The sequence below is a fragment of the Nicotiana sylvestris genome, chromosome 7 (genome assembly GCF_000393655.2).
Source record: "Nicotiana sylvestris chromosome 7, ASM39365v2, whole genome shotgun sequence".
NCBI classification, from domain to species: Eukaryota; Viridiplantae; Streptophyta; class Magnoliopsida; order Solanales; family Solanaceae; genus Nicotiana; species Nicotiana sylvestris.
The window spans coordinates 30,840,390-30,866,035 of record NC_091063.1 but is presented as its reverse complement, the minus strand read 5'-3'; positions in this window follow the sequence as shown (position 1 = coordinate 30,866,035).

Sequence of the window (25,646 nt, the reverse complement as noted above, 5' to 3'; positions counted from 1 at the left end):
GGTAAAAGACATGGCTATGGAAGAGTTGAGTCAGAGGAACTCGACATTGCATTATGCTTATAATGAGTAACTGTGAGGTCTTCAGCAGATCATGTGTGTACTGAAAGATGTAAGCCTCTTGATGAGGAGCCTTAAGGCAAGAATGCATATCCACCTTTATGGTGAAAGACAATGAGAGATTAAGAAGATAAATACAAGTTTCAACAAGCAAAAGAAGCAAGATGAATAAGGGTACGAGGCACCCAGTTAATGAAGGTTAACAGCATTTATAATGAGGCAGAGAAACATAAGCTTTTTGAGTTATATTCAACAGTAACAGAGGTATATACAATGGTCGCACCCATTCCAGATATGCCCTGTGGAGGTTAACAAAAGTAGTATAAGAAGATATGATGGATGAATTTATTGTGTTAGTCGACTTTTTCGAAGGATATTGCAAATGTGCTAATAGATCTCTTTATAAGACACCTAGATGGTGCACTCTAAAATAGTGCAGCCAGATATGAGTACTACTAAGACATGCACTATAAGCCTTGAAGAGATAAATATTACCTTAGTATGGCTCGCGTCCCTAGTAAAGTGAGAACGTTAAGCAACTTGAAGAGTCTCTGGATGGAGCAAAGGAAAGCTAAAAGCGAAGAATGTTGTATTGAAGTTTTCACAAGAAAAAGGATATGTAGAAATATTAGCAGAGTAATGAGAAGAGAGATAAAGAAGCATTATGAATAAGATGTGATACATGGATGAAAACAGTAGAGTGTTACAAAACCTATAGTCAAATGACGAAAGAGACAAAAAGTGATGGGCTTTAAGACAACAAAAAAGTATAGGCCATAAGGTTATATCCTCATTTCGAGAAATAAGTTCGTGACTCCAACGCAACTACCAAAAGAGAGATTTCATCCCCAGAGTAATAGAAATCAGTATGGGCTGGTAAACAAGGTAAACTAAATATGAATTAGGGACTGAATGATTGGAAAATACTCGGCATCATGGGAATTTCAGATTTCGTTCCGGCGGTAATAGAATGGACCACAGAAAATTCATGATGAACTCAGAGAATGGTCATTAAGGGAGACGTTTCCCTAAAGTAAACAATGTGAGCAAAGTTAAGCATAAGAGACGGTATGTGCCAGTTACACTAAGTGTCACCCTCGCAAGTAAGGGAATTTGTCATCCTTGGTATAGAAGGATTGTCGCAAGGTGAGTAAGGATCATTGATGTTGAGAAACGACGCTAAAGATGAAGAGGTAAAACATCTATAGGTAGATCCTCGTGGCTTCAGTTCTTAGTACACCCCTAAAGGGGAAATATGGAGTGATGTGACATTAAGTCAAAATTAAGTGGTTATAGTGACTATGGAATGGTAAAGGAAGAATGCAATAAATGAAAGAGGAATGAGATGACACTTATGCAAATCTTACAAATACGCTACGATTCGAGAATATTGAGCAAGCACGACATCAAAGAAAGGAAGTGAAGGTTCCTGCCCTAGCTGTTATTAGTAAATAAGGAGCCAGTGCGAGACATAAGTTAAGACAAAGGAAATAACCCAAGAAAGATTAAGAGGAGTATTGGTATGAGAATGGTCCAATGAGTAGTTAGTAATTGGTTAGGAAGATCCCAGTTATGGCAAAACAGGAGGTTACAGACGAGTCATCAGATCGTGTAAGATAAACATAGTAGAACCTAACATGGAGAATTCAGCTTCGAAGAATATCATTATAATACTTGAGATATATTCAAACAAGAGTCAGGTAGTTAAAGGTACCGTATGATGTTACAGGGATAAGAGAAAGTGTCACTGGGAAGGTAGTTAAAATATCAGTTCAGAAGCAACCATACAAGCACAAGGGCATAGAAATAAGCAACTACGGATGATTATAGGCAAGTAAGGACATCAAAAAGGTCCGTAATAAGCTCACAGCTTTACGAGAGTCAAGGGTTCTCCCTAAGTACTGCAATGAAAGACTAGCTGAGGAGATAAAAAAGAAGGCTTCAACCTAAGCACAACGACTGAAAGAGGAAATGGTTGTGTAACAACAATCTCGCAACAACATTGTAAGCATTCCAAAGGAAAGTGGCACCTACCGTGGCTAGTGAACGGGAAGTAAAAAATTAAAGCAATATTCGAGATTATATGAGTTGTATAAAAACTCTGGCAAGTGTGAGCACTAAGATAAGCTAAATATGCATGCAACAAAGGGGAAGAAAGATCAGGAAGGGTAATAGCTTACGTTAAAAGAAAGCTGAGAATGAACGAAAGGAATTATTTGATCAATGAACCTAAGTTGGTGACGTTATGAACGCACTTAAGAGTTTGGATTTTTATACATGCAGCATATATGTTGACAATCATACAACCGTAAAAGATTCCGGTATAAGTTAAAAGAAAGAATGGAGCCCAGGTCATAGATAAAGGAATGAATTGTTAAAAGATTGTATTATGGATATTCCATAGCGTCCATGGAGGGCTAAAGTAATAACTAATACCATGAGCCACAGATTGGAAGATAACTTAAGCTAGCATAAAGGCCGATCAGAAGAAGAAGGAAACTAAAGAGTTACGTCAACAAAGAAAATCAGGAATCTGATTATTGGACCCAGAAGTTATAGGAATCATGATTGAGAACATAGCAAAATCACTCTTAATATCAGATGTTCAAGAGAAATAACAGAACAACCATAATCTATAGTGGCTCTACAAGGAAGCCAGTTAGAAGAAGTATTAGCCTCATAAGAAGTCAGTACGAAGCTCCTACCAGATTGTGTATGTACCAAAGGTACGAGTATTATAATAGAGCTTCAAGTTATGGACGTGAATTACACCTAGGTGGAAGGGAGGTTATGAAAGAGATAGAAGATATGATATGAGATTTTAAGTAAGTAAGGTAAAAGTGAACAACGTATGAGATACTCAAATGCAGAAAGTTGTGAATAGTCCATACTTCGGATAGAAGGTTATAAGCACGGGGATTTAATATCCAGGAATAACAAGGCATCGTTAGTGGCATATCTTCCTGCCTATGGTTTCTACATATCGAGAGGTGTAGTTAAAAGAGTATAGAAGAGTTAGAGACAATGTGATGTCTCGCTTGATATTCCGGAATAACACAAGGAAATCTATGGTGCAAGCAAGTTGAAGAAAGGTTGCAAGTAGTATAAATGGATAAGTATAGGTTGCAAGCTAAAGTATGGTAGAGCAACAAGGTTTTAGGAAGACAGGAGTAAGGATAAGAAAAGGCGAGTGAGAAGGTGATGGATTAAGCCCATGAAAACAAGAAGAGCTTATGGTTTCTCTAAGTTGTAGAAAGCTCAGTATAGCCTGAATGAACTCAAAGGAGTCTAAGACTAGTAGCCTTTAGAAAAGATGGAATGCTGCCCTGGTAGTACAATGACTGTGTAATTGTGATGAATAAAGGATGACGTTTAGGCCTTCGAGTGATAATGATTTGAAGAGGATTTCATGGATTGTACGAGATTAAAATACCCACATAAGCGAATCACATTGGGATGCTATAAAATACGGTCATTGAAGTATAGTATCGCCGCTAAGTGGATTAGGAAAATCATTTCGAATATTCCTTGATGTAACGTAAGCCCTAGTGGCAAAGTATTGCGTAAGAAGTTTCAAGTTATCAGTGGTATATTGTAGATCAATAGTGAAGTGAATCAACAATGGATGGACAAAAGTCACAAAGTATGAGATGAGATTAAGTCGTCATTCTTAAGACGAACGGTAGTGAAGGTGCATTGAAGGACTGAGATTTATACCTAAAGGGTAGGCAACAAAAGTAACTGGGAACTTGGTACGCATACCTCAGTAAATGTAGATTGAAGCAAAAATTATGGTATATTATAACCCATATAAATGCAATAAAGTCATGTGAATGGGTAACCAGATCTATGAAATAAGATATGGCCATATTTACAAGTTCTACAAAGTATCGAGCAAAGGACTTCAGTATACCTATAGAGGCCCAGAGAGGCATCCTATTAAACCTTGTATATACAAAGTAACGCCTACAGATTGACTAAAAGACAAAAGGAAAAAGGAAGGATGAATCGCATAAGTGAACCTACAAAGCCAGGGTCATACAAGCTGCATGACAGGAGGTAACGGAAGTTGAAATATTAGGAAGATTTCGACCACAGGTCATGATATGAGCAAAAAGACAAAAGGGGGGGCATACCCTAGACTTTGGATTTATTCATAGAGCAACTACTTAAATGGCAAGAAGAGTATTAAGGTATTAACAAGAGCTATAAGTTATGAAAATGATAAGAGCATCAGTCAACATTCGAGGACGAATGTTCCAAAGGGGGGAATGATGTTACGCCCCGCAATATCACGTCAATATTACGTCCCGCAATAGTATATTACGATGATGTTATGCTCTGCAGTAATATGTTACAATGGTGTTACCCTCTGCAGTAATATATTATGATTGATGTTATGTCCTATAGTATTAAGTTACAACAATGTTGTACCCAACGGTATTACATTATGGTGATATTATGCTTCGCAATAATAAGTTACGACAATGTTGCACCTTGCTGTATTTTACGTTGAATTTGTCGTAAGGTAATTGACATCAGTCCAGGGAAAAGATTATTTGGGGATTATAAGGATTATGTTATTTCACAAGTGATTAGTAAATTTATGAAAGTGAAGGGGGAGCAAGTCTAAGAAAATGAATTTTGTCAAAGTTTGGCATTTTGGGATAAAATACTGCCCGAGCTAAAATACTCGGTATTTATGGACTAGTAATATACCACATGACCATAATAGCAAGATGTATAAAGTGTGTTAAAAGTAAGTGGTATGATAAGTAATTTGAGATAATTTTTAATTATGCGATAGTTGGATAATTATTGATTTTAGTGGGAGATTAACTAATTAATTGATATAATTGGATAAGAATTCAACGTGTCACTAACACGTGATCCAACTAAGTGGCTATTGAATCAATTGTATAAGTGATATGTATAACTCTCATTGTTAATCTTTATCGTTGATTAAGGTACAAAGACTTGGATTGTTCTTTAAATTATAAACCAAGGATTCTGATGGCTTGTCTCTTAAAAGAAAAATCTCAAAGAAAACTAATACACACCCTATGAAGTTTTTGACTCAAAATCGTCATCCAGTTTTGGAGTAGTACTAAATTTGTCTCTGCAACTCCTCACCAAAAAAAGAAAAGAAACTAGGTGGTGATGATACTTTCTTCTCTTTTTTATCTGGGTAAATCAATGAGCAAGAGAAATACAGGGACCCGTATCTCGGAAGTGCAACACCACCTTCTATTTCACTGGTTCACGCAGCTCAGGTCTCAATTACTTATGGGGTTCGGGTATGTTAAGGCTATCCCTTCTTTCTTTTGGCATGATTGATCACTGCCGACTCGACACTACACTATGGTAGGAAGAGCGGATCGCAATAGCTTTTACCCGAATAGAGGTTCGGGATCGAATTTCCACAGGGAGCTAGTAGTGGAGTTGTATTTTCTATCTAGCCTAGAGTTATGGTTGTGCTTCTAATGTCACTTCAATCATCTTTTAAGTTTTTGTATTTATAACTACTATTATAAAACTACGGATTAAAGCTAGAATATGCTAGGAGAATATTGCTAAGTTGTAATTAATGAGAAGGAAGAGCACTAGGGTCGTGGCATTACCTTGGTGGCTAATTGACAGGTAGATGTTACTTAGGTTCGATTGACTTATTTGGGGCTTATGCTATAACCATTGCACAATTTTATCCACTCTCACACCTCTCGGTAGAGAGAGTGATTTTGCCCAATTGACTCTCTCGAGACCAATTGGGTTGCCAAATTAGACCAAGCAACTAGGGTTCAAGTAGGGTGATTACTCTCTCGAGATTTAACCCGTTAATTGGGACTATCATTTCTCATGAGTCCATCCCAATTCCTTGTTGGGTCAATTTTGAGGTCATAAACTCTCTTTCTCAAGAAGAGTTAAACCCACAAAGCTTGAATCAGTGTTTGCAACCACCAATTCTAAATTAAATCATAAAATCAACCCAAATAACAAACACTCATAGTCAATCTAACCCTAGATGGCAACACCCATCAATTACCCACACTAGGGTTGAGCCACAACCCTAGCTAATGGGTTTAGCTACACATAATTAAAGAAGAAACTGAAGAAATAGATGAAGAACTACACATATTAATTAATTACTAAGAAGAAACTACAATAATCTATTGTTAATGGGAAGCAAATATGCCAAAAATGGCTACAACACCAAGCGCAGCTGTTCTTCTGTTCTCAGATCTAACCGCTCCTTTAAAAAAAATAGTAAAATGTTCTATTTATACTAGGTTGGAAAAACTGGACAAAAATACCCATGTATTGTCAGTGTGGGCCGCATAAAATGGATCACGGCTGCGCTGGCTCTTGGGCTTCAGTTGTTTGATGACTTGAACTGGGGGATGCGGACCGCGTGGGAGTGTACCGCGGCCGCGAAGGCAATTGGCGCGGTCCGTGCAGATGTGATAGCGGACCGCGTGAGGAAAAATGCCCTTTGCTGAACCCTATGAACGCGGACCGCACAGAGCAGGAGTGCAGCCGCGCAACTTCTCTGCGGGCCGCGTGAATCCTACCGCGGCCACATGACCTTAAGCTTGAAAATGTCCAGTCTCTGAACCTCCTAGTGCGGCCGCGGTCATTGTTATGTGGTCCGCACTAGGCCCCTTTTTCTTCACTTCTCTTGGTCTTTGATACTTGAGCAGGTTTCACTCCTTTTTGAGCCGATCTTTGACATTTCGTCACTTTGTCAATCAACCCTGCGATCAAGCACAACTTGTGAGCATTTTGGGATTGTTTTTGTATCAATTTATACTCAAAGCATAGGCAAGTAGGGACATAAACACTTTAAAATCTTAACTTATCAACTCCCACAAACTTAAACCTTTGCTTGTCCTCAAGCAAATAAATTAAGACTCACCCCTTAAAGGAACATCCAAGTAATTCCAGCTATCCTAAAATAACCTCAACAAGCATCAATTAGGACTAACAATTGCCCTCAATGCGAATGCATCATTAACACATTTAAAACTTTGAAAACTATGGATCAAGTGTGACACAAGAGCATCAAGAGTTGACACATTTCATCAAAGAGCTTTTCTCACTTACTTTGGTCATTGTGGAACCCAAACTCTCACATCCTCAACTCTCCCTAAGTGAACCTCACCTTTTAAATATTGACACACAAATCTAAGCAAATGAAATTTCACTCATCTCTCTCAAAAAGGAAGGTCACAAGTCCGACTCTAAGTACCATATGCTTTCCCCTTATGTAAGTATCCACTAATGTAAGTTCCCTTCAACTTGAGATCAAATAGGGCTTTTGTGGAGTCATTGTGAAGGCTTTTAGGCAAGGGTCGGACATATTTTTATTCATGTGGGTTCAATCTTCCCTTAATAACTTCTTTTGATTCATTTCGGCGCAACTTTCTTGGCTCTTTTTGAGGATTTCACTTCTTCACAAGGGGTTAGAGAGACACATTGTCACTCTTTCTTATACAATTCAAAACATTTCTCCTTTTTATACTTTCTCCACACCTTTTTCACTTTTATTTTCCTTGAATCCCTTTTTATTTTTGTTCACATGGGACTTTTTTTTTGTCCTTTTTCTTTTCTTGCTTGTTCATTGCCTTCTTTTCTTTCTTTTGTACCTTACTGTTTTGCTTCCTTTCTTGTCTCTCCCCCCAGACTTAGATTTTTGCCATTACTCAAGGGAAGATTTGGGTGCCAAGAGAGGGTAATCATTTAGAATGGTTATAGGCTTGTAGCATTGGTTCTTGAAAGAAAAAGGTTTAAGGCTCAAAAGGGTTAACTAGGGATTATTTCATTGGAAGGCTATGAAATTGTTCAACTTAGCATTTGGATCAAGGAGAGCCTATAATCATTTCTCAAGTCAAATTTCACCTAGGATTTCGCCTCAACAGACATTCAGGGCAAGTTCTAGACCATTGGCTCGGGACTTGGACTCAAATTTCAATTCCTCACCACACACGCTAGGGATTTGCTAAAGACATCAAGTCAAGGGACCACAATGACCTTAGTTATGATTTAAACAACAATGGTCCAAAAAGACCACATGATGATCATTTGGTCAACGCAAGAGTCTCAAAGCCACGACTTTCACCATCCTAAACACAACATTATGTCTTTGACCATGGGATCAAAGGCAAATGTGCTAGTCCCAAGTGAAGCTTTACTTGATGTGACTTTAACTACGCTATCAAAAACAAAAGAAAAATCAAAGAAACGGACTCAAACCCTTAAGAAGGTTGTCACGCCATCTATCATAGGGAAGAGCCACCCGGTTCGCACAATACTCCACCCTTGGAAAGAACCGTGGAATTAAGAAAACCAAGGGCTTATTGGAAACGCCAAAATCAAAACAAGCGGCTACGAGCCTAACTACAAAGCTAAAAACGAAAATTTTGCAAAAATAGAAAATAGAATGAATATGTACAATAGGGGAGTAGAAAATACAACGGGGGATGAATATATACAGAAATGTAAAGTTATATACAGCCCAAAGTAAAAAAAAACACAAAATCAATAAAAATAAACTAAGAATCTATAAATATACAGTCATCTAGAAAAAAATAGGGCGCACCCCTATGAATAAAAGCTGGCATTGTCCTCAATGCCAACTATCAAATAAATATCAAAACAAACGAAATGATATAGGATCTCCCTAGGCCTGGTCCATCTACATGGGATCATCAGTGGTCCCCAAGTCCTCTGTATGTATGGGAACCTCAGACTGGTTCCCAATCTCCTGCTGCTCAGCTGCTGGGACTGGGGCCTGCTCCTGAACCAGCTGACTGATAGGTGCATCACTGGAGGGGGTCTCCTGTGGGTATGGTAGCTCAATAATTGCACCAACTGAACTGGGGAGCTTCCTCTTCTTTCTTGGGGGCCTGGGTGCCTACTCCTGCTCCTGCTGTGGCTGTGGCACTGGTGTTGCTGCTGGGGCTGGAACCCCGAATAACAAGTCTAAAGGCATCTGGTCTGTCAATAGCATGTCCACATCAATCCGTAGCACTCTCACCGACTTCTTGGATGCCTTTGACTTCCTCATCTTCTTGTGCTCCTTGGAAAGCTCATTCAAAGCCTTGCCATCTGAATCCACCGCCATAGTCAAGGCGTCCTGAGTCCTCATAATCTTCTCCTGATTTTTCAGGAGCTTTTTCAGTGTGTCCTCAATGGACTGAGGAAACTGAGTAGTGAAAGTTGCTGAATGGGCCTTAACTATAGCAGACAATGTAGACAACTTGGATGTCGCAGCTGACATCCAGTTGTTCAAACTGGCTAGTGTCCGGCTCAACTGTTGGGCCGTGAAAGGATGAGTCCGGGAAGAAGGGACCCCCATGTCAACTAAAGTATTGGGGACAGCAGAGGAGGAGGGTCATGGAGGCAAATCATCAGTGGTGACAGTAGGCATGGTGGAAGGCTCTGTGGGGGGCTCAACCGAAGACACTACCACCACTGGATCCTTAGACTGGCCAGCTGGAGTAGAGGAAGGCGGCTTGTAACTTTTATCTTTGGGGTTGTCTGGCCCCTTCAAACTGTACCAGGAGAATGGAGCCACAGGTTTTACCTTGACGTCAAACGGTCTCTTTTCCACCTCCAAGTCCCGGAAATACATAGTAAGGGTGCTGGGAAAAGGGTAGTTCTGGTCATGCTCGACCCCTACTGCAGAAATGGTGCGGGACATCACATGGCCCATATTGATAGGATAACCTGCCATAATAGAGGCAATAAGAACCGCCCGGGCAAGTGGAATAGTCTGATCATGAGTAGTCGGGTCGAGCTGACTGCATACAAAGGTCAACCACCCTCTAGCCTCGAAGTTGAAAGTTATCCGAAGTATTTTGGTCCCTAATTGTAACCATTTTGGAACCGTACCTAGGATTGCCAGTTACGAAGCTAACCACGGACGAACCTCCTCGCCCATTGCTAACTTTTCATTGTACAGGGACTCATCTTCATCAATGAACCCCAAATACTCATTCAACGCCTTCCCAGTGAAAACCATATTTTTGTTTCTCACTTTCGTCACTTTAGTGCCTTTCAAGATATGAGCCACATTGCTGTAAAACTCCTTGACCATATGCTCATTTGCCTTCAAACAATTGTCTTTAAAGAACTCCCAACCCACTCGATCCAGGAACTGTCTATGCACATTGGGGTTTAGGGGTAGAAGGTCTTTGTCAATAAAGCTCCGCTCAAGTATCAACTTCCGTGACGGCCACCATTCTCTAAATTTGTGGAACGCCACCTAGCTGACAAATCGATCTTCCTAAACTTCAGGTTTTCTAGTTCTCTCAACACCCCCAACCTGGGGCACCCCACTATCCGGTACCTCATTATCACTATTAGTCCCGCCTTCTGCACTCTCCTGAGATACTGAAGTAGTGGGGGAGGTGGAGTATTCACCACTGCCTGCTGCTGAGCCATCAGACGACTCAGAAGGTATACGTTGTGGGGCTTAGGCAGTATGTGAAGTCGGGACTACAGTAGCTGGCCCTGAATCAGAAGAGAGGTCCTGAGAGGGTACGTACTCACTCCCCAATTGGTCATCTATAACAATTTGTTTCCTTGTTTTCAGTTTAGGTCGGGAAGTGAGTTTAACTTGTTTCCCTTTTCCTCCCCGGGAGGAGTCACCTCGGTCGGGTTGTTTAGCACCTCTTCCTCGTTATTTTACCATTGTCTGCAAACAAACACATCTAACATTATTAGTTGAAGCATAGGCAGTGAAACATGCGACTGAATTAAAATTGCAGAAGCAAAATGAAAGTTGCAGACACTGCTGCAGAACCAGGCACCGCGGACCGCACCATCAGGAATACGGCCGCGTTGGAGGCATTGCAGACCGCGCTAAGGTGACCGCGGGCCGCACTGAACAAAACCCCAGGAAGGGTCTTCTCTAAATCTCACACCGCGGTCCGCACAAAATGGGGTCGCGACTGCGGTGGGCCAACGCGGACCACACAAAAGTTACCGCGGCCACGTTGGACACAAGTTATTCCTTAGTCATTCAAGCATCGTGGACCACGTGGAAGCATAATGCAGACCGCGTTAGGGCACTGCAGACTGTGCTAAGGCGACCGTGGGCCGCACTGGGTTAGATTTAGTGAGTAAGCTAGGGATTGCATGCTTTTGTTCAACTTTTTACCCCTACTTGTCCCTACTCATGTACCCAATCCTTAGTTATTTCAAACTAACATGGAAGATACCCTAAACTAACAATTCAAAGACAATTGTGAAGGCAAAGAAGTTACAGACTACTGGCAAGCAATTAAAATAAAAATAAAAGAGTAATAATAAAAAATGCATGAAATGTTACCAGGATTATGAAGAATGAATGCAATCTATCCACACAAGCAAGAATCTCAGTCTTGGACGGGGATGAACAGTAGAATTAGGGTTCTGGGTTTCCAATTTGCAAAAAGGGTAAAATAAAACCCTTGGTCTCTATTTATAGAGCCCCAGTAGGACCTGTACTTACCTACCAGCGCGGCCGCACAAAAGTGACCGCGGACCGCGCTGGGTTTATTTGTGTGACCCCTCATGATGAAACCTACACAGACCGCACAAACGTGTATCGCGGCCGCATCAGCCCACCGCGGACCGCACTAACTTGACCGTGGCCGTGGTGAAGAACTTCAGAGAGTCCCCCTTTTGACTCATGCCAGCGCGGACCGCACAAAATGCATCGCGACCGCGCTGGCAATCTTCAAAGACTGCCATTTTCCAACTTTGTTTTGCACTGCTTCAACATCTCATAAATAGTTAGCTCAAAAATCCTAAGCTACACATGGGTTGCCTCCCAAGAAGCGCATGATTTAACGTCGCGGCACGACGCATGTTACCATCACATCACTTTAGATGAAGAAGCACCACTACGTAGCTGCCATCGAACTTTCCAAGATAATGCTTGACCCGGTGACCATTGAATCTGAAGACTTCACCATTTTTGTTTTTTAGATCAAGAGCACTAAACGGGGTTGTGAGCATGTGATTTTTGCCCTACAAGAACTACTCCCAAAAATTCAAAATAAAATAGTTTTGTGTTGCTTGTGATTTATTTGTATTTGTCTGTGCATGTTTATTTTTACTTTAATTAAGAAAAAATACAAAATATGTGTTGCATGTGCATTTAGGATATAATTTTACAATTAGGAATTAATTAAACAATATTTGGATTTACGAGAATGAAAATCACAAAAATATGTACTTGGCATTTTTTAGCATTTAATCTCCAATTGTGTTATTTTATTTTAGTTTGCATTTAATTGTGTGTGATAACTGTTATTAGGAATTAATTAGTATTTTTAATTTGGTTTATAATTTAATTTAGAATTTTAGTTTTATTAATTAGGAAATAAAAGAAAAAGAAGGAAAAGGAACAAAATGGAAACCGGACTGGGCCAAATTGGCCACAGCCCAATTCTTACCCAAATATGAGCCCAATACTCGCCCCAATCTAGTCCACCCCCAGCATCGAAGAAACGACGCCGTTTCAAGCCTGTCGATCCAGGCCGTTCATTTCATTTAATCCAACGGCCGCAAATCGCCCCCATGCCCCAACCCATTCCCATCCAAAGACCGATCCGGTCTCGAGGTAAACGAAACGACACCGTCTCTTTAAGTGAGTTGATCCAAGTCATCGATCTCAATTGATCTAACGGCTAGGATCAAATCACTTCCCCAGATATATAAGCCCAAACCATACCCCGCCCCCCAAGCCAAACCCCCCCCCCCCCACCTCTTCGTCTCTAAGCCTTAGAGACCAAACGAGCCCTCTGCCCCTTACCATCGTGCTCCGCCCACGAGAAATCACCTCACGGCGGTTCCGGTGGTCCAAACGACCCCATCTTTACACCACTAATTCCCCTCGACCTCCCCATTCCGAATCTCTAACCCTTATCCCTCGAATCCTGATCAGGGACTTCGAATCTTCAATCAAAGATCGACCAAAAACCCCTAACTAATCCAATCGATTCCAGGCTAACACCCAACGTCCACCTGACTTCCCTCATCCCTAAACCACCCCTAGTTCCCCTCGAATCAAACCGGAGTTTGTCGAATCTCAATTCGAATGAACGAACGCTGAGTTTTCAAATCAAGAGCATGTATTGAAGATTTGAGGCCGAAATAGGTTTTATTCGTGTGTTCTCGTTTGAGAACTCGTGATTAAGACCTATTCTGACCAAAATTGAAAGATGCCGGATTTTGTTCAAGCCGAGCTGGTCGTTCATCTTAGGTATTTCTATTCTATGTTTCATCTCATTTTTTAGGCTTCATTCGATATGTGTCTTTTCAGATTAATTTCCTGTCACGTCAATTTGTTTTGGTTTGGTAATTGGTGTGGACTCGTTAATTTTAGTCAATTGAAGCTAGTCAGTTTGTCGATTTGTTAGAACATTTTCCGATTTGTAATCGATAAATTAAGGATTAGTTCATCACAATGTTTGAATCGCTTAGTCGATCATCACATTGTTTTGAATTGCTTGGTCAGTTGAAATGTTTTGAAAATACATGAACTGTTGTTTTGGTTGTCACCTGAACCTACTATGTCATTCCCTGTAAGGATGTTCTGAATCATTAAAATCCTTGGCCTTTATTTTGTTGTTATTTGATTCAACCTGGTTCAAGCTTAAGCTGTTGTTGAGTTTGATGAATTGAATCCTACTGTTTAGGGTCTGAAATGAATCTGACATTGGTTTGAATTCAGTGTTGGTATGATAATGTTCATTAGATAGTAGTGAGTTATAAGGTTGCATTCAAAACTTAGGAGAATTGGTTATAGCTGTAGTCACAAGGTCTTCTGGGGTATTTTGGGGGTTTAAAAGTTTGGTAAATGGTCTTGCTAAGTGGGCTGTCAGTAAAGTACTTAATTAACCATTAATCTAATGTGTTAGTCGGGAACAAGACATAATGGTATGGGGGATAATGATAAAAGCTAAAAGGATACACATAGTAGAGGAATATTACAAGCTGGAAAGTAAAAGAAACATGGGGGCAATAATAAAAGATCTCTTTGACAACTGTAAAGAAAAAGGGGGCTGGAAAGGGGTTCAAGAGTTGGGTATAAATATGGGGGATCAATTTTAGAAAAAAAAAGGAAAAAAAGAAGAAAAAACAAAATTTTGGGAGCTTTGAAAGTGATCAGTTTCTTTTAGAGAGTGCTGGAGAGTTTAAGAACAGAAAACAAAAAGAAAGATATTGTTTCATTGCATCCGTAGATGTAATTCGAATTTTGGACAGTGATTCTCATTCCTTTTGATTGCTTAAGTGGTTCAGTGGTCTACTGGTTCAGTTTTGGGTTTAATACAAGCTTGGTTGAGTCTGTTTGTCTTGGTATTTGCTGTTGCTGTTGGTTTACAACCTTTCTAGGTTTTTTTTTCTGGAGTATTGATTGAGTTGCTGCTGCTGGTGTATTGCTGTTGTATTGACTGCTACTAGCCTGCTGCTGACTATTCTTTCTCCTCTTCTTGTGTTGCATTTCTCCAGGTACATATTTTAACCTGTTTTGGTGTAATTTCTCCAGTGGAATGGAAAGGCAATTGCTGTTTGACATTCATTAAAGCTTTACCGTTTTTTTAGTTTATTATGATACAGTTAGCTTTAAGATTTGTATGATAAATTTGTGCATTAATGCGCCTGTACGGGACTAGTTGGATTATTAACATGCTATGTACTGTTCTGTAACTTGTGGACAATAGGTACCTGTATAATTAGGATTGTTGTTTAACAGATTTGAGTTGTTTTGAATTGTGATGGACTGTTAACTCTAATATGTAACTCATTTCTGTTGAAATCAAGTCCATAGTGTTAAATAGTTCAGTATTCGGGTTAATTGCTTGCCACACCAAAAATTAAAGGCAAATCACAGCAAATAGGTGCATATTCACGTTAGTCCAGGTCACGTATGTTTAGTTTCGAATTGGAAATTATCCATGACTCCATGTGTGATTTAAATCATTATTGGATAAGTGATTCGTTAGAGTGAGTTATAGGTAAGACCATTCCTACTCTAATAGGGATGAGCAAACAATTGTGAGTTATGTGCTAAACCAAATGAGAATTGAGCTATGTGTTAAAATCAGTGCTACAATAGCTTAAAATGATGTCAATATCGAGTGCAAAAATTAGAAATTATGAGTTTGATGCAAGTATGATTAATTCTGTAAATTAGCTCCCCCCCTACACCCATTGATCAAGTTGGACTGTCATGACCCCTGAGGCCTAAATAATTCCTGCCCTGGCTATAGAAGTTCAATTGATAGGATACTAGGTGTATGAACCATTGCGGGCTCAGGCGGCCCATTTTCTGTGAAATGAAACTTTGGTCATGTACTGGAAATGTCCCGCTCTCTTTGTTCAACTCTGGGGCTTAACTGTTTGAAATCGAGTTATGTAATTTCGGATCTTTCACGCACATTAATTAACTAGGACTGCTTTCATTTTAGAGACGAATTAAATCGAAAATTATAGATTGTTTTAGGATGGACCTTTAAAAATAATAAAAATAAGGCGAGCTTCGCTTAATAAAAATGCATAAATTGCGGGGCCCTCATGAGATGTATATATTCAAATCCTTAAATTTCGGGAATGGGCTGTTCAGCGAATTTCACGGCTTTCCCCAAAATAATAATGCGTTAGTCTCTTTAGGCGCGTATTTTAATAACATTGCCTCCTTAAACTCGGGTGCGCATTTATGTGACCCAAATCCAAACCTCAACGGAGTCGATATGTGTCAACAACCACGGGTACATTGATGTGATATGGTTTGAGACGCGTTTTTTACGACGTTGCAATTCTCTTTTAAAATAATAATAATAAAGCGGTAAAAAGTTAGAATTTGCACATAGGTTCAACATGTATTAAAATCAGACAAATAAGCCGAATATGACAGTTGAGCGACCGTGCTAGAACCACGGAACTTGGGAATGCCTAACACCTTCTCCTGGGTTAACAGAATTCCTTACTCGGATTTCTGGTTCGCGGACTGTAATATAGAGTCAATCTTTTCCTCGATTTGGGATTCAACCGGCGACTTGGAACACCATAAATCTCCCAAGTGGCGACTCTGAATCTTTAAATAAAATCTCGTTTCGATTGTCCTTTAATTGGAAAAACTCTCTTACGCCCTTTCGGGTATAGGTAAAAAGGAGGTGTGACAGCTCTGGCGACTCTGCTGGGGACAATACCCAGAATCTCTGGTTCAGGGTTCAAGAATTCTAGCTTAGAATAATTGTTATTATTTGACTTTACTTATTATCTGATTTTATTACATGTTTTGGTTTAAATGTGCGAAATGTTGCTTTTACCGCTTTGATATTATCTGAACTGTATATAAACTGTTACGAAACCCTTCTTTTCTCATCTTCGGGGGTGTGCTCGTTGGTCGAGACTCCCTATTCTGTTAGTGTCATAACTTGATATAAGAAAGAGGCTCGGACAAGTTACTAAGCCGGATGGCCTTTTGGTTCCCGGTACGTAGCCCCCTCCTCGACTCGAGTTGTCCGCTCGGGTACACAGTCTAGAACAAATACCCAGGTTATAAACCTAGAATAACTCAGCTTCATGCCGGATCCCTAGTAGGAACGTTTGTTTGCATCACGTGCATTTGACTTTGGAAGCTCAACACAGGGGTTGGGTTTGTCTAGGACACGTGTACCAAAAATGACAAAAGACCATCCTGATGCATCTTACTTGCTACTTGTGAATTTGTTTGCTTCGGACTTGCATGCTGACCGGCTTTTGAATATTTTGAGGAAAGAGAGATAGAGGTACGAGGGATAAAGAGAGTTAATCGCCTGTTTTAAAAAAAAAACCAATGTCCAAATAGTGTCGAAACTTTGCCAAATTTTTGAGAAAATAAAAAAAAATAAAAAAAAAAGAGAGAGAGAAAAAAATAGTTTTATTTTCCAATGAAAAGAGTCTTGTTTTCAAAAGAAGTTTGTTTTATCGGCCTGAACTACGCCAGTTTGATTCTCACAGGGTGTGAGATACGTAGACAACCCCCATCGGGTCCAGCTTCACTTTTTGCGAAAATAGCCAAGAGCACAAAATCTTTACTTGAAAATAATCAGGGTGATGCCATTCTTGTTAGGAATAGCCGAATGTCCCTAAAAGGGCGCCGGAAGGCTATTTTTGCAAGAACAGCCGCATGTGGTCATTTTGTCAAGGCTTTCACCGGTTAGCCGACACAGCCTTAAAATCTTCGACCCCGAGGTGCTGAAAGGCCGTATTGGTAAAACCGGGTTTTATTTTAAATAGAAAAATGTCTATGTTGTCCTTGAGTCAATTGAATCGTGATTTTTGCTTAACCACCCTAATAAATGTGCAGAATGAGCACAAGTCAGAATTTGCACGTAACAATTGTGAACAAAATCCCTTTGGAGTTGCACATGTGGTGGGATGACTTGGGCAAATCAAGGTGCGACACAGTCAATCTATACCTGGGAGGCCTCACTGGGTTGTTGAAGATTAATCCTAGGGGGGATATCATAAAGGCCTTGGTCGCATTCTGGGATCGGGCTCACAACGTATTTCACTTCTCAGATTTTGAACTTACACCAACATTGGAAGAAATAGCCGGATAATCGGGATTCCCAAAGTTCCTCTGAGACACCAGTACCTGATTGCTCCGAGGGCCGTAGCCGTACACAGGTTCCTAGACTCTTTGAAAATAAGTAGGGGGTCCACAACCTAGACTTGGCAGCTAGATTTTGTACTTTGAAGTTTATATACAATAGATATGGTCACATAGGGGGGTTCAACAAGCCAGAGAACAAAATCTGTAGCAAAGAAAACCGCCTTAAGTGGGAAGAACATAGGTGTTTTGCATTCATGGTAGCCTTTTTGGGACTCCTGGTGTTTCCTAGAAAATACGGGAACATTGACATACGAGTATCTGGGGTTGTCAGCACTTTGCTTACTCAGGCCAACAACACCCTCGCACCCATGATAGTAGCTGAAATCTTCCGTGCTCTCACAGCCTGCAAAGCCGGGGAAAACTTTTTTGAGGGGTGCAACGTGTTGCTGCAGATGTGGATGATCGAACACCTATGTCGTCGTCCTCAATTTATGAGTTATGGGTCGATGGAGAAAACGTGCATACAGGAATTTCCTATGAGGGTTGACGGAATCAGCTTACCAGAAGGGGTCACAAAGTGGACATCGCGCCTCCGTTCTGTCACTGCAAGCCAAATAGAATGGACATTTGGATGGTTGCTTGTGGATGAAATCATATATATGCCAGCCACTGGACCCCATTTCCTTTTGATGGGACTTAGGAGTATTCAGCCCTATGCCCCATATCGAGTATTGAGGCAGTTGGGGAGATGCCAAAATAGTTCCGAAAGATGAAGATCTTAGCGGCCAAGTGGTCGAGATCGGGCCTAACGGACAATTTCATGAAGTAGCAGTCTGACAAATTTGGAGCGAGTGTCAATACTTAACAGCAAATACATGTGTACATGATCGGTCCAAAGGTGAAGTTTCACCAAGATACTTTGCTTGGTATAGGAGAGAAATCGAGTTTGGGAGACCGGCCAAAAGACCCCATCTCTAGGAGTTCGTCAAGGCATCGCAAGAACAGTGGGATTGGTTGGCTAAAGAACATGGGTACAGGGTTACAATAGGCAAATTGGAGAAGCAAGTCATGGATTTGCAATTTGAGAAAGATCTGCAGGCCACCACAGATGAGGGCGAGAAAAAGAAACTAGCTAAAGAAAATGAGGCCCTCCGAGCTCAAATTCAAAAACTAAAAGTAACGGCAGAAAATCCAGTCCGAAGTAACAGAGATGAAAAGCTCGTAGCTAACCTAAGGCAGAAAGTGAGTAACTATAGTTTCTATTTGAACAAAGCAAAAAGTGAACTGGCCGGGGCTCAAAAACAATTAGCCAAAAATGCAGATGAACGGGTATGCTTGGTTAAGCAGTTGAGAGAAAGGTACGACGATGAGGTCACGGGGTTGAAGAAAAGGGTCATCGCCACGAGAAACAAAATGATCAAACAGGCAAAAGACTTCAAGGTTGAAAGGGAACACTGTCACACGACATTGGCACAGTTAGAAATAGACTTGCAACAACTTCAGGAACAAAACTATGCAGCCAAGCAAACCTTGGAGGCCAGGGCCCAACAGATTGGGCGTTTGTTACAAGAAAAGGGCATCATAAGAGAGAAAATTAGAAACATCGCTGATTACATCATTATGAAGTTCCACATTTGTGAGGGTATGACCCGCACTACATTCTTTGCGACAGTGATGACCTTTGTTAAACAAATAATGAACAATTTGGACCGACTTCAAAGGGATCTTGCACATAGGCCCGTGGCGAGACCGAATGATGTCCCATGGACACCAGGAGCATTGATGTACTCATAATTTTCCATTTGAATCTGTATTTCCTTTTCTGTCAGAGTCTGTGAGTCATGTTGGGTTTGCATTTTCTTTCTGTTCTGAGTCTGCATTTCTTTAGAGTATGATAGCTTAATTTCGGAGTTTGTTTGTCGTCTTTGCGTCAGAGTCTGTTGGTCTTTTGAAATTTGTTGATATTGAGTCTGTGTAATCGAAGCATCTGTTTTATAAAAGCTAAAAATCCCAAAAATATTTTATTTACTTGCACACTTATCTGACAGAACTACGCACGGTCTGATTCATAAGGGGACATGATACATAGGCAATCTCTATAGGATTCGACCACCACTAAAAGGGGAAAGGAAAAATAAAGAAGGATAGAATAAAGAAAGTTTAAAAGAAGAGGCACAATTGTGAGAGGCCGGAATGACGCACGCAACCGAAGCAAATTCATGATAGAAATGGTTAATTGCCTAGGTGCATTGCATCCCAACGTGTAATTGCATATGTGTTAAACTCTAAAAAACTAATAAGTTTGTTGATTTCTAGAGAATTCAAGCAGTTAGTTTATTTAGAGGATACTGGCACATTATCATTACCAAACCAGATCAAAGGGACCAATACCAGAAATCATGTCTATCCCGGAGGTTGACACTAGTGTTGAGGTAGAGGAGTTGGACGTCAATAAAATGAAAGAGAAGATGTTCAAGCTTAAGCAACAGATGGCCGAAATGTACCAGGCCTGGTCCCAAGGGCAATCACCACCATCTTACCCAGCCAACCCGTCTTTTACCCCACCATTAGCTCAGTTTCAGGATCATCCCGCCACCAATCCAGGTTTTCCCATTTATCAACACTACCATGGCACTACTTCTCATATGCCGCAAGCTCCACCACCAAAATCGACTCCCTGCCCTCCTTCGCCAATCACCCATATCTTTGTGACATCTCCACCAGCTGCACTCCATAGATCCCCGAGTGAACCCATGTTCCAAGCTCAGGACAACCAGTATTATCCCCCGGAACCCACCTTCAAAGCTCCCGAAACCTACCCCTACGATCCACGTTCTGATCCCCCGAGAGAAGCTGAGAGACCAGCCAAAAATCCCGAACATGAAGAGATGTTCAGAAAAATGAAATGCATAGAACAATCCTTCAGGGATATGAGAGGGCTAGGAGGTCAGGTAAGTGTGGCTTACAAAGATCTGTGTTTATTCCCAAATGTACAACTACCGGCAGGGTTCAAAATGCCCAAATTTGACTTGTACAACAGACACGGTGATCCGGTGGCTCATTTGAGAGGTTTTTGCAGTAAGATGAGGGGAGTCAGAGGAAAAGATGAATTGCTAATGGCTTACTTCAGTCAGAGTTTGAGCGGAGCAACATTGGAGTGGTACACCTTCCAAGATCACGGAAGATGGTACACATGGGATAATCTGGTACAAGCATTCGCTTGTCACTTTCAGTATAATCTTGAGATCATTCCAGACCGACTATCTTTGACTAAACTAGAGAAGAAGCACAGTGAAAGCTTTAGAGAATATGGTTTCTGGTGGAGGGAGCAAGCAGCAAGGGTAGATCCCCCAATGAAAGAGAGCGAGATGGTCGATTACTTTTTGCAGGCTTTGGAGCCAACTTACTTTGGTCATTTGGTGTCCGCAATTGGCAAGTCTTTTAATGAGGTTGTAAAAATGGAGGCATGGTCGAAGAGGGGCTTAAGTACAACAAAATCATGAGTTATTCAGTGATCAAGGCAACCACTCAGGCCATTCAAAGCGGCACTGGGGGTGTACTTGGGAAGAAGAAGAAAAAAGATGTCACGACTGTTGAGTCCGGAGCCTGGTTCAGATCTAGAGGCCTGTCACCCTACTATAGCCAACCACGACCCTACCACCAAAATTACCCCCACACTCCATATAGCCCTCCACAACATTACTACCCACCGCCAGATCCCCATTTTTTCGTCTATCATGCACAAACCTATACCCAAACTCCGGCATACGCACAATGGCATGCGCCGGCTCCACAAAATCCATACCCAACTCCACAAAACACATATCCACCCCCAAAGGCCGACAGAAATCCCCCCGGGACAGGTTTTCGACCAAACCAAGCCATCAAGAATGAGAGGTCACAGAAGCAAAAGACTTTCACTCCACTGGGAGAATCATATACCACTCTTTTCCACAGATTGAGGCAGTTGGGCATGTTGAATCCAATTGAGCCTAAAATGCCAAATCCTCCCCCTAGAAATCTTAACCACTCGGTGAGTTGTGAGTACTGTTCAGGGGTCCCTGAGAATGATACAAAGAAGTGTTGGAAACTAAAAAAAATTGTGCAAGAGTTTATTAATACTCATCAGATCGAGGTTCAAGCCCCAGAAGCACCAAATATCAATCGGAATCCACTACCAACTCAACACGAGACACACATGATTGAGTTGATACACAAAGAGGGGGAGCCCAGGAAGCCCTCACAGACGGTAATAATGATCCGTTCCAGCGAAACCAGCTCAAAGGAAAAAGTAACCAGTGGGAAATCAGTGGCCCAGTTGAGAGGGGTAGATGATAAGCCAGCTGTGGTAGCCGAGAGAGGGTCGTCAAGCATTGTTGCAGTGAAACCAGAGAAAGCTAAAGTGATAGTGTCAGGGGTTGCAAGTAAACCTGTTGTGGTCGTGAAGGGTGCTCGCACAGAGCCTGTTATTATAAAACCAGTAACTCAACTTCCAGTAATCAACAGCAAAGTTGTTCCTTGGAATTATAAACGGGTGACGGTGATTTACAAAGGGAAAGAAATCAAGGAAGAAGTTTGCGAAGCACAAGGTTTGACTCGCTCGGGAAGGTGTTTTACTCCCGAGGAGTTAAGAAGAACTAAAAATGATCCAACGCCGGTGAAGAAAGCTGTAACTAAAGAAGAGACAGAGGAATTTCTGAGGAGAATGAAAGTGCATGACTATTCTGTTGTAGAATAGTTGAGGTAAACACCCGCTCAGATTTCATTACTCTCATTGCTAATCCATTCAGATGAGCACCGCCAATCACTGATGAAAATCTTGAATGAGGCCCATGTTCCTGACAAGATCTCGGTAAACCATCTGGAAAAGATAGCCAACAAGATTTTTAAAGTAAACAGTGTCACTTTTTTCGATGATGAATTGTCGGTAGAGGGTACTGAGCATAACAAAGCCCTTTACCTAACAGTGAAATGCGAGGATGTCGTGGTTACCCGGGTATTGGTTGACAATGGTTCAAGTGTGAATATCTATCCTCTCTCCGCTCTAAGCAAGCTGAAAGTACAAGAGGAGAGGATCCATAAGAACAGTATCTGTGTGCGGGGATTTGACGGCGGAGGCAAAGACTCAATCGGGGACATAATGTTGGAGCTGACCATAGGTCCAGTAGAATTCACAATGGAATTCCAAGTGCTGGATATAGTTGTTTCCTACAATTTGCTATTAAGGCGACCGTGGATTCACGCCACTAAAGCGATGCCATCAACACTCCATCAGATGGTCAAGTTTGAATGGGATAGACAGAAAATAGTGGTGCACGGTGAAGATAATTTGTGCGCTCACAATAGCACCATTGTGCCATTCATTGAAGTGGGAGATGACAAGGGACCATGGGTCTACCAAGTTTCTGACGCAATGTCAGTCGAGAAAGTTCCAGAAGGGAAATGTATCCCGAATCCAATGATAAACGCCGCATCAGTCATAGTAGCGTATGAATTGTTGAAGAATGGTTTTGTATAAGGAAAGGGTTTGGGATCAGCATTGCAAGGCATCATACAGCCCGTGTCTCTTTCTGAAAACTTGGGAACATTTGGTCTGGGATTCAAGCCCACAGCCGCAGACATAAAAAGAGCTAGGAAATTGAAACAAAAGACATGGGTCCTTCCAAAGCCGGTCCCACATCTTTCCAGATCATTTGTCAAGTCCGGTACGAGGAGTCGCCCAGTGACAGCAATTCCCAGTTCTATGATTAATCCTGACAAGGAGTTGATTGAAAGATTTGAGAAGTTGTTCGATAGTGTGAACATGGTGGAAATTGGAGAGGGTTCTAGCAACGCGGAAGTGCAATTTGTCGGGCCAAAAACAAAGCTTAATAATTGGAAGGCTACTCCTCTCCCTACTCGGAAGGAGTCTTGGTAGTTCGCTTTGATTTTCCTTTAAGTCTGTACGGATTATTCCAGGGTTGTAATCCAGATTTTGTTTTTTTTTTCTTTCTGTTTGAGTGTGCAAACTTTGTTATCTTTTATCATTCAATGAAATACAATTTCCATTTCTTCATCATTACTGATGGTTTTCCTTTTTGTTTTCTTTTCTTTTCTGTACAGTTCTTTTTACGCTGGTTCTAATGACATGTCATGCATAATAAATTCTCAGCCCAGTCTTAAAAATCAATCTGATTCCGAAATATTAGTTCAAGAAGTAAATTGTGATTACGAATCAGAATACGATAATGAGGATGAAGCCTTCGAAGAGATTAGTAAGGAGTTAATTCACTTCGAAGAAAAACCCAAACCCAACCTGAATGAAATAGACGTCATCAATTTAGGGTACACAGACAATGTTCGAGAGACTAAATAAGTGTCCACCTCGAGCCAGAGATCTAGAAAGAGTTAATCAAAGCACTCATCGAGTACAAAGATATTTTTGCATGGTCATATGATGACATGCTGGGTTTGAGCACTGATTTAGTGGTCCACAAATTGCCTATTGATCCAGCATTCCCTCCCGTCAAGCAAAAGTTGAGGAAGTTCAAAACTAATATGAGCGTGAAGATCAAAGAAGAAATTACCAAACAGTTGGATGCAAAGGTTATTCGGGTCACCTGATATCCTGTTTGGTTGGCTAATGTTGTGCCTGTGCCGAAGAAGGATAGCAAGATCAGAGTATGCGTCGATTACCGCAATCTCAACAAAGTAAGTCCGAAGGATAACTTCCCACTACCCAATATCCACATTCTGATTGACAATTGTGCCAAGCGCGAGATTGGATCTTTTGTGGATTGCTATGCCGGGTATCATCAGATTTTAATGGACGAAGAAGATGCGGAAAAGACAGCTTTCATCACGCCATGGGGAACTTATTGCTACCGAGTAATGCCATTTGGGTTGAAGAATACTGGGGCAACTTATATGAGAGTAATGACTACTGTATTTCATTATATGATACACAAGGAGATTGAGGTATATGTAGATGATGTGATCATAAAATCAAAACATCAGGCCGACCACGTCGAGGATTTGAGGAAATTCTTCCAGAGGCTTCGCAGGTCCAACCTCAAGCTTAACCCCGTCAAGTGTGTATTTGGTGTTCCATCCGGGAAACTGTTAGGATTCATAGTCAGTCGGCGAGGCATTGAGTTGGACCCATCAAAGATCAAAGCCATACAAGAATTGCCCCTCCGAGGAACAAGACTGAAGTGATGAGTCTGTTAGGAAGGCTGAACTACATCAGCAGGTTTATTGCGCAGCTCACGACAACTTGTGAGCCTATCTTCAAGTTGTTGAAGAAGGACGTTGCGATCAAGTGGACTAATGAGTGTCAAGAAGCGTTTGATAAGATAAAAGGTTACTCGACAAACCCACCTGTGTTGGTTCCGCCAGAACTAGGGAGACCTTTGATTCTTTACTTGACAGTCTTGGAAAATTCATTTGGTTGTGTACTGGGGCAGCATGATGTCACCGGCAGGAAAGAACAAGCCATCTATTATCTTAGCAAGAAGTTCACAGCTTATGAGGTTAAGTACACTCACCTGGAAAGGACATGTTGCTCCCTAACTTGGGTGGCATAGAAATTGAAACATTACTTGTCATCCTACACTACCTACCTCATTTCGCATTTGGATCCGTTGAAGTATATCTTTCAAAAGCCTATGCCGACAGGAAGACTTGCAAAATGGCATATTTTGCTCACAGAGTTTGACATAATCTATGTGACTTGGACTGCGATGAAAGCCCAAGCATTGGTCGATCATTTGGCCGAGAACCCGGTTGATGAAGAGTATGAGCCACTGAAGACTTATTTTCCTGATGAAGAGGTGATGCATATTGATGAACCAGAACAGGCCGAAAAACCAGGCTGGAAACTTTTCTTTGATGGGGCTGCTATCATGAAAGGAGTCGGAATAGGAGTTTTGCTTATTTCTGAAACAGGGCATCACTATCCTGTTACGGCTCAGCTGCAGTTTTATTGCACCAACAATATGGCTGAATACGAGGCATA